Here is a 9309-nt window from a genome sequence, read left to right as displayed (position 1 = left end):
AATGATGTATTTCGCATGTTGTCTGTTGATGACAAACTGGATGGAGACAGTAACTACCCACTTTGGGCATACATGATGCAGCATGTTTTGGTTGCAAAAGGAGTGTGGAATATTGTGCAGGGTATGGATGTACATCTAGGTTCTGTGGATGTAGGATCTATTGAGGATGTTGCAGGTTCTAGCAGCTCTACTATTGCTGCCATTTTATCCACTGTTGAACAAGCTCGTTGGGATGGTAAAGATGCACAGGCTCATGCTTTGATTGCACTTTCTGTCAAACGTAACATCACCCCGCATATTCGTTCAGCTAAAACAACAAAACATGCTTGGGATATTCTAGCTGGTTTGTATGCAGGTCATAACGAGGTAAAAATCTCTTACCTGCGTAAAGAGCTAGAATCAAAGATTATGCAGGAAGATGATGACATGAATGTTTTTCTTTCTGAGATTAAAGATCTCAAGGAACAATTGATTTGTGTAGGTGAGATGATTCTTGATCATTCTCTTGTGCAAACTATTCTTGATGCTTTACCTGAGTCATATTAGACTTTTGCTTCCACGTGGAGACTTGTTATTGAGGACAGACCTGATGTTGTCAAGTATGATACTTTAGTCAACAAGCTCTTGCAAGAAGCGCAATCTAGGAAAAACAAGGTTAGGCAGCGTGCAGTTGATCAAGCATTTATTGTGCTGCCCAGCAGAGAAGAAGTGGTAAGGCAACCCCTTCCACTGTTTCTTCTCCTATTACTAGGTCTGCAACATCTTCTCCTTCCATAGGTAGCAACAATAGGTCTAAGAAGGCTCTTGATAAAGGCAAGAAAAAGACTAGGTGCAACTATTGTAAGGCAACTGATCATGTCATTAAGAATTGACCTAAGCTAAAGGCTAAAGAGGCAAAGAAGAAAGAGTCAAATGCAGCCACAATAGCGGATGCTTCTACAAATGCAGATTCTGCAAATGTTGTGCAGGATACAAAATGGGCGTTTAGCATGTATTGCAAGTATATGATCCATCTGTACATAATGCATGTTGTTGGTAGTTTCTGTTGACTCTCATGTATGGTATTTTGACAATGGTGCTACAAAGCACATTACCTTGCATCGTGATATGTTCACTTGTCTTGAGGCTGTCCCTAATGGGAATACTGTCACATGTGCCAATAATGCTTCTTACCCAGTGAAGAGCACTGGTAAAATTATGCTTACTGCTGTAAATGGTAGCGCTTTTGCACTTTCAGATGCTTTGTATGTGTACCAGGGATAAAGAAGAATCTATTGTCTGTCTCTGTGCTTGCTAGACTTGGACTTGTAGTCAAATTTGTGGATGACAGATGTACTGTTCAATGACTTGACTTCTGGTGATACGATTATTGTATCTGGCACCTTGTTTCATGGGCTGCTGTATAGGCTCAATTCTTATGACAAGTGTGTGGAAGATTCAGCAAATGCAGTTTCTGATGAAAAGGCAGTTTTAGATCGAAAACTATGGCATGCTCGTTTTGGTCATCTGAACTTTGCTAGTTTGCTGCGTTTGCAGAAATTTGATATGGTTGCTTCATTCCCCCTCTTGAGGCACCATTGAAACATGTTTGTAAAGGCTGTATTTTGGACAAAATGCAGCGTTTTGCGTTTCCAAAGGATGGTTCTGTGTGGGCCACTCGCAAATTGCATCTTGTACATAGTGATGTATGTGGGCCTATGCAAACTCCGTCATTTGGTAAACACTTGTACTTCGTGACTTTCATTGATGATTACTCAAGGCATGCATGGGTATATCCACTGAAGGCAAAGTCCAAAGTGTTTTTGTGCTTCAAACAGTTTTTACTTATGGTGGTTGAGAATGTATCCAATTGTACTGTGGGCACCCTCCGTTTTTATCGAGGGGGGGAGTACATGTCTAAAGAGTTTGATTGCATTTCTGGCTAGTTGTGGGATAAAACACCAATGTACAGTGCCATATACCCCTCAGCAAAATGGTGTTGCTGAGAGGAAAAACAGGTCACTTATGGAGATGGCACGATGTATGGTCAAGAGCTAAGCTTTGCCACATGCATTTTGGCTTAAGGCTATCATGTGTGTTGCATATGTACTCAACAGGTGTCTGTTACTCCATACGAAGCTTGGCATGGCAGGAAGCCTTCTATTGGTCACTTGCGTGTCTTTGGTTGCTTGGCCTATGCTTTAGTACCTATGCAACAACATAGAAAATTGGATGACAAAGCTGTCAAATGCATTTGTGTTGGTTACAGTGCTGAGAGAAAGGGTTACATATTATATCATCCGTAGAGTCAAAGCGTATCTTGATTAGTCGAGATGTTGTTTTTGTGGAAGATGCTATGCAGCCTTTGTTATCATGTACCAAAGAGACAGGTGTGAGCTCACGGGATATATTTGATACGTTGTTGCCTCTCTTTACATGTGGGAATTCAAATGTAAGTCCTGATGAAGCAAATATTCAGCCTATGCAAATTTCAAATGACATCATAGATCAGCCTATTTCTGATGCAGGTTTATAGGATGTAATTTATGAGGATAGGGCTAAAAATGAGCAGGCTAGAGGTATGCCTAAATGGCTGGTGCAAACCTTGCGTGATAGTAAAATTGATGCACCTATGTCTAGTCGTACTCGTTCAGGTTTTCAGCATGCCTCTTATGCATCAGATTATTATGCTTTGGCTGTGTCTAGTATGTGTGAAGAGGAAGAACCTCTTTCATTTGATGAGGCACAAAAATCATAAAATTGGTTGGCTGCAATGCAAAATGAATATGATGCTATAATGAAGAATGGTACATGGTCTTTGTGCAATTTGCCTATTGGTAAAAAGCTCATTGGATGTAAGTGGGTTTTTAAGTTGAAACGAAAGCCAGATGGCAGTGTTGATCGCTATAAGGCTAGACTTGTTGCAAAGGGTTATGCTCAAGAAAAGGGCATTGATTTTGATGAGACCTTTGCTCCCACTTGTCGTATGACTACCATTCGTAGCATTTGTGCATTGGCAGCTCATAATGGTTGGAATGTACATCAGTTGGACATAAAGACTGTGTTCTTGAATGGAGATTTGCATGAGGAGGTGTATGTATCGCAGCCTCATGGTTTTGTTCAAAGAGGACAGGAAAGCAAAGTATGCAGGTTGAAAAAGGCTTTGTATGGTTTAAAGCAAGCTCCACGAGCTCCACGAGCTTGGTATAAAAAGATACATGCATATTTGATTGCACATGGTTTTCAGAATAGTCCAACATAAAGCACTTTGTATGTTAAACATGTGGATGATGTACATCTAATCATTGCTCTCTATGTCGATGACATGCTGCTCACAGGACCAAATGAGAGTCATATTGCTGATTTTAAGGCTGATTTGAATGCCTCTTTTGCGATGTCAGATTTGGGGCATTTGCATAATTATTTGCGGATACAATTTAAGCAGTGTGATGGAGGTATTGCTTTGTGTCAGACAAAGTGTATTGAGACATTGTTGCAGAGATTTGGCCTTGAAGACTGCAAGCCTATTGCTACTCCAATGGAAACAGGTTTGAAATTGAGTCTTCATGATGCTGGAGATCACTTTGATGTCACACTCTATCAGACAGCTGTTGGTTGCCTCATTTATGTATGCATTACGAGGCCGGACATTCAGTTTGCAGTCTCAGGTGAGCAGGTTTATGCATAGCCCAGGGTCTCAGCATTGGAAGGCAGTTAAACGCATCTTTCGCTACTTGAGTGGCACCATACATCTTGGGCTGTTTTATCCCAAGGGGGGATCGTTGTCGCAAGATTTACATGTTTTTTCGCACTTAGATTGGGTTGGTTGCTATGACACAAGAGTGTCCACAAGTGGTTTTTGTTTCATGCTCGGTAGCTTATGCATATCTTGGTTGAGCAAGAGGCAACCTACTGTGGCCATTTCTAGTTGTGAAGCTGAGTACAGGGCAGCTTTCACAGCTACGATTGAGTGTGTGTGGCTCAGACAGCTTATGGTGGCTGACTTGGATGTTGGACAGGAGTCTGCCACCTCTATCTACACTGATAGTCAGAGTGCATTGGCAGTTGTAAGAAACCTAGTTTTTCATGCTCGCACAAAGCACATTGAGGTGCATTATCACTATGTCAAGGAGATACTCTCAGCAGGAGAGATCAGCTTGGCCTATCTGCCAATACAGGACAACCTCGTCGATCTTTTCACAAAGGCGTTTCCTTGGGAGAAGTTCGAAGCTTTCCGCAAAGCTTTGGGCTTGCTCCCCTTTGTGGACAGATCTACTTCGGGCATGGCACTTCCCTATACATAAGTGCTAGCTCTCGTTCACACCATCACTCCCAGGGGGGATTTGTTGCCATATATATAGGCAGTGATGTGTGTGAACACACTTAGGACCGTCGGGGCACTTTTTCCCTCTTTAGGAGGTTTTTTCCCCCGGCTTGTATATATGCCCATCATTCTAGGGTTAACTTATCTTTTGTACATTGACACAATCTAATACATTGTGTGTTGTGTGCATTCTTGCTTCTTCTTCTTCTCCAAGCTTTGTGTGCTTTCTTGTAACTTATCTTTTGTACATTGACACAATCTAATACATTGTGTGTTGTGTGCATTCTTGCTTCTTCTTCTCCAAGCTTTGTGTGCTTTCTTGTAACCCTAATTCTAACAGGGGGCATCCTCCAAGGGCATCCAAGAATGGCCCTAGGGCCATTCTTTTTCATTCGTGCATGACCCCAAGGCCTGAAGGTAATTTTTGGGATGGCCATGTGGCATCTTGGATCATGGGGCATCCAAGAATGGCCCTAGGGCCATTCTTTTCATGTACAATAGGTGTGAGGACCATTCCTACATGACCCGAAGGCCTAAAATATCCACCATTTTACTTTAAAATACATCACAGTACATGAAATAGTGGCCACAGGGGCATCCAATAATGGCCCAAGGGCCATTCTTGCATGACCCCAAGGGGCCATGGGTGCATCTAAGAATGTTCCTAGGGCCATTCTGTTCATGCACAACATGAGGAAGAATGACCCTAGGGCCATTCTTGCATGACCCCAAGGCCTGAAGGTCATTTTTGGGATGGCTATGGGGCCATTTTTTCATGCACAACAGGTGGAAGAATTACCCAAAGGCCATTCTTGCGTAACCCCAAGGCCTCAAGGTCATTTTGGATTGGCCATGGGGCATGCAAGGATGGCCTCTTTTCATCACAACAAGTGGAAGAATGGCCCTAGGGCCATTCTTGCATGACCTCAAGGCCTCAAGGTCATTTTGGTATGGATATCGGGGCATCCAAGAATGGATATAGGGCCATTTGTTTGATACCCAGCATGTGGAAGAATGGCCCTAGGGCCATTCTTGCATGACCCAGAGGCCTCAAGGTCATTTTGAGACGGACACGAGGACATTCATGAATGGCCATAGGGCCATTATTTTCATGCACAATAGGTGGTAGAACGACCCAAGGCAATGACCCAAAGGCCTCAAGGTCATTTTGCACAATGGCCATTGGGGCATCCAAGGATAGCTTCTTTACATGTGCAACAGGTGGAAGAATGGTCCTAGGGCCATTTTTGCATGACCCCAAGGCCTCAAGGTCATTTTGGGATGGATATGGAGCATCTAAGAAGGGCCAAAAGGGCCATTCTTTTCATGCACACCATGTCCAAGAATGGCCCTAAGGCCATTCTTGCATGACCCTAAGGCCTCAAAGTCATTTTGGGATGGCCATTGGGGAATCCAAGAATGGCCATAGGGCCATTATTTTCATCCACAATAGGTGGAAGAATGGCCCTAGGGCTATTCTTGCATGACCCCAAGGCCTGAAGGTCATTTTGGAATGGCCATTGGGGCATCCAAGGGCTATTCATTTCATGCACAACAGTTTTTGTAAGGACCATTCTTGCAAGAATGGCCCTAGGGCCATTCTTTTCCATGCATAACATGAGAAAGAATGGCCGTGGGGCTATTCGTGCATGACCCCAAGTCCTCAAGGTCATTTTTGGGATGGTCGTGGGGCATTTTGGATGGCCATGGGGCATCCAAGAATGGTCCTAGGGCCATTCTTTCATGTAGAATAGGTGTAAGGACCATTCTTACATGACCCCAAGCCCTAAAATATCCACTGTTTTACATTAAAATACATCATAGTGTATGAAATAGTGGCCATGGGGTATCCAAGAATGGTCCTTGTTATGGCTCACCCTAACCCTCCTTGAAACACATCCAAAAAAAGATTACGTGGTGATTGTGGAGGATCTTTCCAATGGCCAAACTTGTAACCCTTGAGGTCTCCAAGCTCTACAACTCCTTGAGAAGCAATTCCACTGCGTCTCCCTATGAGCGTTGTCACACTGCTGCGTTGCAGTACGGGTCCTCGTCCCTCCTCTCACTTCACTTCACTCACACACACTCGCTAGCATTCATTAGGGAGAGAGATTAGCAAGAGCAAGACTCATTTGCACAATGGAAGAGTGTGTTGTTGGCCATAAGTGTTCACACGCACTTAAACTATGGCCGCCAGGCACTTTAGGCTCATAAGAGGCCTAATGCTATTACAATGACTACTCTCATAATATATCCATGAAGTACATCACCAAGGACTTCATCCTAACTTGATACCACACGCTCTCTTGAAGCAAAAATTACCATAAATACTTCGTCACACCATTACGGGCGCCCGTCTCATCGAAGTTGTATCTTTGGACACTATTGCTTTATATTCTGAATGTATGACCCTTTGGTGTATCTACCATGACTCCTTGATGTAAGAGAATGGCAGTAGCTCTTGTTAATCCTAGAATTGGATTAACATTCCCCCCTTCCTAATGGAAATCGCATCCACATGATCGCCTTGAAGACATTTGTGTGGGGAGAAAGAACAAGCTCTGTGTTGAAGTAGCCACCACTTGTTGGTGAGGATTGGGAAGAATTACGTCAACTTGCGAGATTAATATAGATATCTTCACTAAGGATTGAAGATCATTGATTTGTGAAGATGGTGGCATCTTTTGGAGAGGTTTATAATTTGAAGGAAATTTCTAGGCGATGGGTTGTACCATTGACCAATTCTGCCCACCATGACCCCCCCCATCCAGAGATGTACTTGGAAGTTGTTGATGGTGAGGCTTTGGTGAAAATGTTCTCCAATGCATGAGTATGGATATGTACTCATGGAGCAGCTGCTACATTAATTTAGCCAAAATAATAGTAAGCAATAAGCTTAATAAATATATAGTGGCTATTGTGTGATATGGCTTAATCTGTGATGAGGCTTAAATTGTGAAAGTGCAGGTTCTTTAACCATGAGATAGAATGCCTTGAATTGTAATTCCATGAGATGGAATTCCGTGAATTTGCAGATTTTGATCCCCTTTTTTAATTTTATTTTATAGGTCATCTAGGTCATGATTTACAAGCAACAACTTCTTGTGCACTCATTTCTCACTTCCAGAGGGGTGACAAGAGCATTGTTATTTTGATCTTGATATGCTCCTAAGTCTCCGTATTTGATTTTGAATTTGTTGCTAAAATGATGTCGAGGTAGTAGGAAAGACTGTTGATTATGTGCTTACAGACAAGCGCTTGTGTTGGTGGTGAATACACGAGAGTAGTTGAGTGATTTGCTTGCTGTTGCTTGGGCCTCCATTCTTGTTGAACTTTAGGTGAAGTTATTGGGGTTGAAGTCGGTGGTGAGGTTTTCTTCACATTGTTAGATTTTGGCAACCATATAATAGAATTACCATCATAGTATCCTTGTTGTTAAAGTACATGCACAGGCACGCATCTTTGACGAACACTGTAACTTGGTGGCCGATGTGCTTGGTGTTGAGGCTTTCTTCTTTGCGCAAGCTTAGGGAACTTTGTGATGTGCTTGGGGACCCAAGCTTTGGTATTTCTTTACCAAGGGCAGATGGAACTCCAACTTGAAGAAATTCTTGATGTTCGAGAAAAGATTCTCAGGAACAGAATTCTCAGAGAATTATTGGTAAAATAGAAGTTCTATCCTTTTAAAGATGCCACCCACCAGGAGAGTGAAGCCAATCTGTTGTGGGATTACCCCCAGTTTGCGAGATGAGGGCATCAGTGTGATTTTCATCATAAAAGATTTTTATGCATAAAAGATATTTTTTTATATTAAAAGTGTGATTTTCATCATAAATGATCTGTATGCATAAAAGAAATTCTTTCATGTTAAAAGAGTGATTTTCATCATAAATGATTTTTATGATGATAAAAGTGTGACTTTCATCATAATTGGATTTTATGCATAATTAGATGTATATAGAATCTTTATAATTAAATAAGGGTTCTCTTTAATCCTCTGTTAATTTTCGTAAAAAATGAAAAAATGAATAAGTAGATAATATGTGAGAGGAAATTCTACTGTTTCATATTCACTAAGATGGGAATGAGAAAAATCAAATAAACTATCGAAGTTGGAGATCGAGATAAATGATTATTTTATTCCTCCTAGGAATTCATGTTTAGTTTAGAAATTTGTAAGCAAATATTCAATGAATGAAATTTAGAAAAAGAGAAATTGAAATATTACCTTTCAAGAAAGATAGTTTAGGAAGAACATTTCCAGTCCCAAAACTCTGATTCAGACTATTGACCAAGACCTAATTCCTTCGTCAGTTTCAATCAATGTGACGATGTGCCCAGTTCAGGAAAAATACACTCAAAATACCCACCAAATCCGAAACTAAGTTAAGACTTTTGATTTTGATCTGAGGATCAAGTAAACAGAATTTGAGAAATTTTATCTGGAATTCAGACTTGGATCTAGAAGTATTGGGATACAGATTTAAGATTTATTCATGGTATTCAAACAAAATCAAAACTGAAAACTTGCATAAAAATCCTGTTTTCTTAAAGGACTGTCTTATGCCAGAATGCTGGAGGGAGCATTTGGCATATGTGTTTAACTAAGGGAAGTTCGGTTGCAACAGCTGACAGGGAGTGTTTGAGGGACAGCTCATGCGGGCAAAAACCTATCTAGGTCTTGACCAGCCTGGGTATGGTGAAAAATGGTGTGCTTTTGGTACGATGGTCAAGGGCCGACAAAGCGGTCCCTGAGTGAAGTGCCAGGACACCTAAGGAGGATCTTGGAGGGTTTTGACTAGGCTACCTTCTCTCTACGCTTTCTCTATCTAATGCAAAAGGGAGATGTTGCGATCGACTTGCCACCTGTGAATGACATCACTATTACAAAACCACACCCACTGTGATGTCTTCCTTGGGGGATGGGAACGTTGGGACCAGAAGCATGGGGCTAGCACACTTTTGCTGCAATTTGTGAGTAGTCGACCACATTTTCCTCACCTGCA

The sequence above is a fragment of the Cibotium barometz genome, chromosome 3 (genome assembly GCF_041138505.1).
Source record: "Cibotium barometz isolate CiBa-2024 chromosome 3, ASM4113850v1, whole genome shotgun sequence".
NCBI lineage: Eukaryota > Viridiplantae > Streptophyta > Polypodiopsida > Cyatheales > Cibotiaceae > Cibotium > Cibotium barometz.
The sequence above is the reverse complement of the archived record's forward strand: the minus strand, read 5'-3'. Positions refer to the sequence as shown.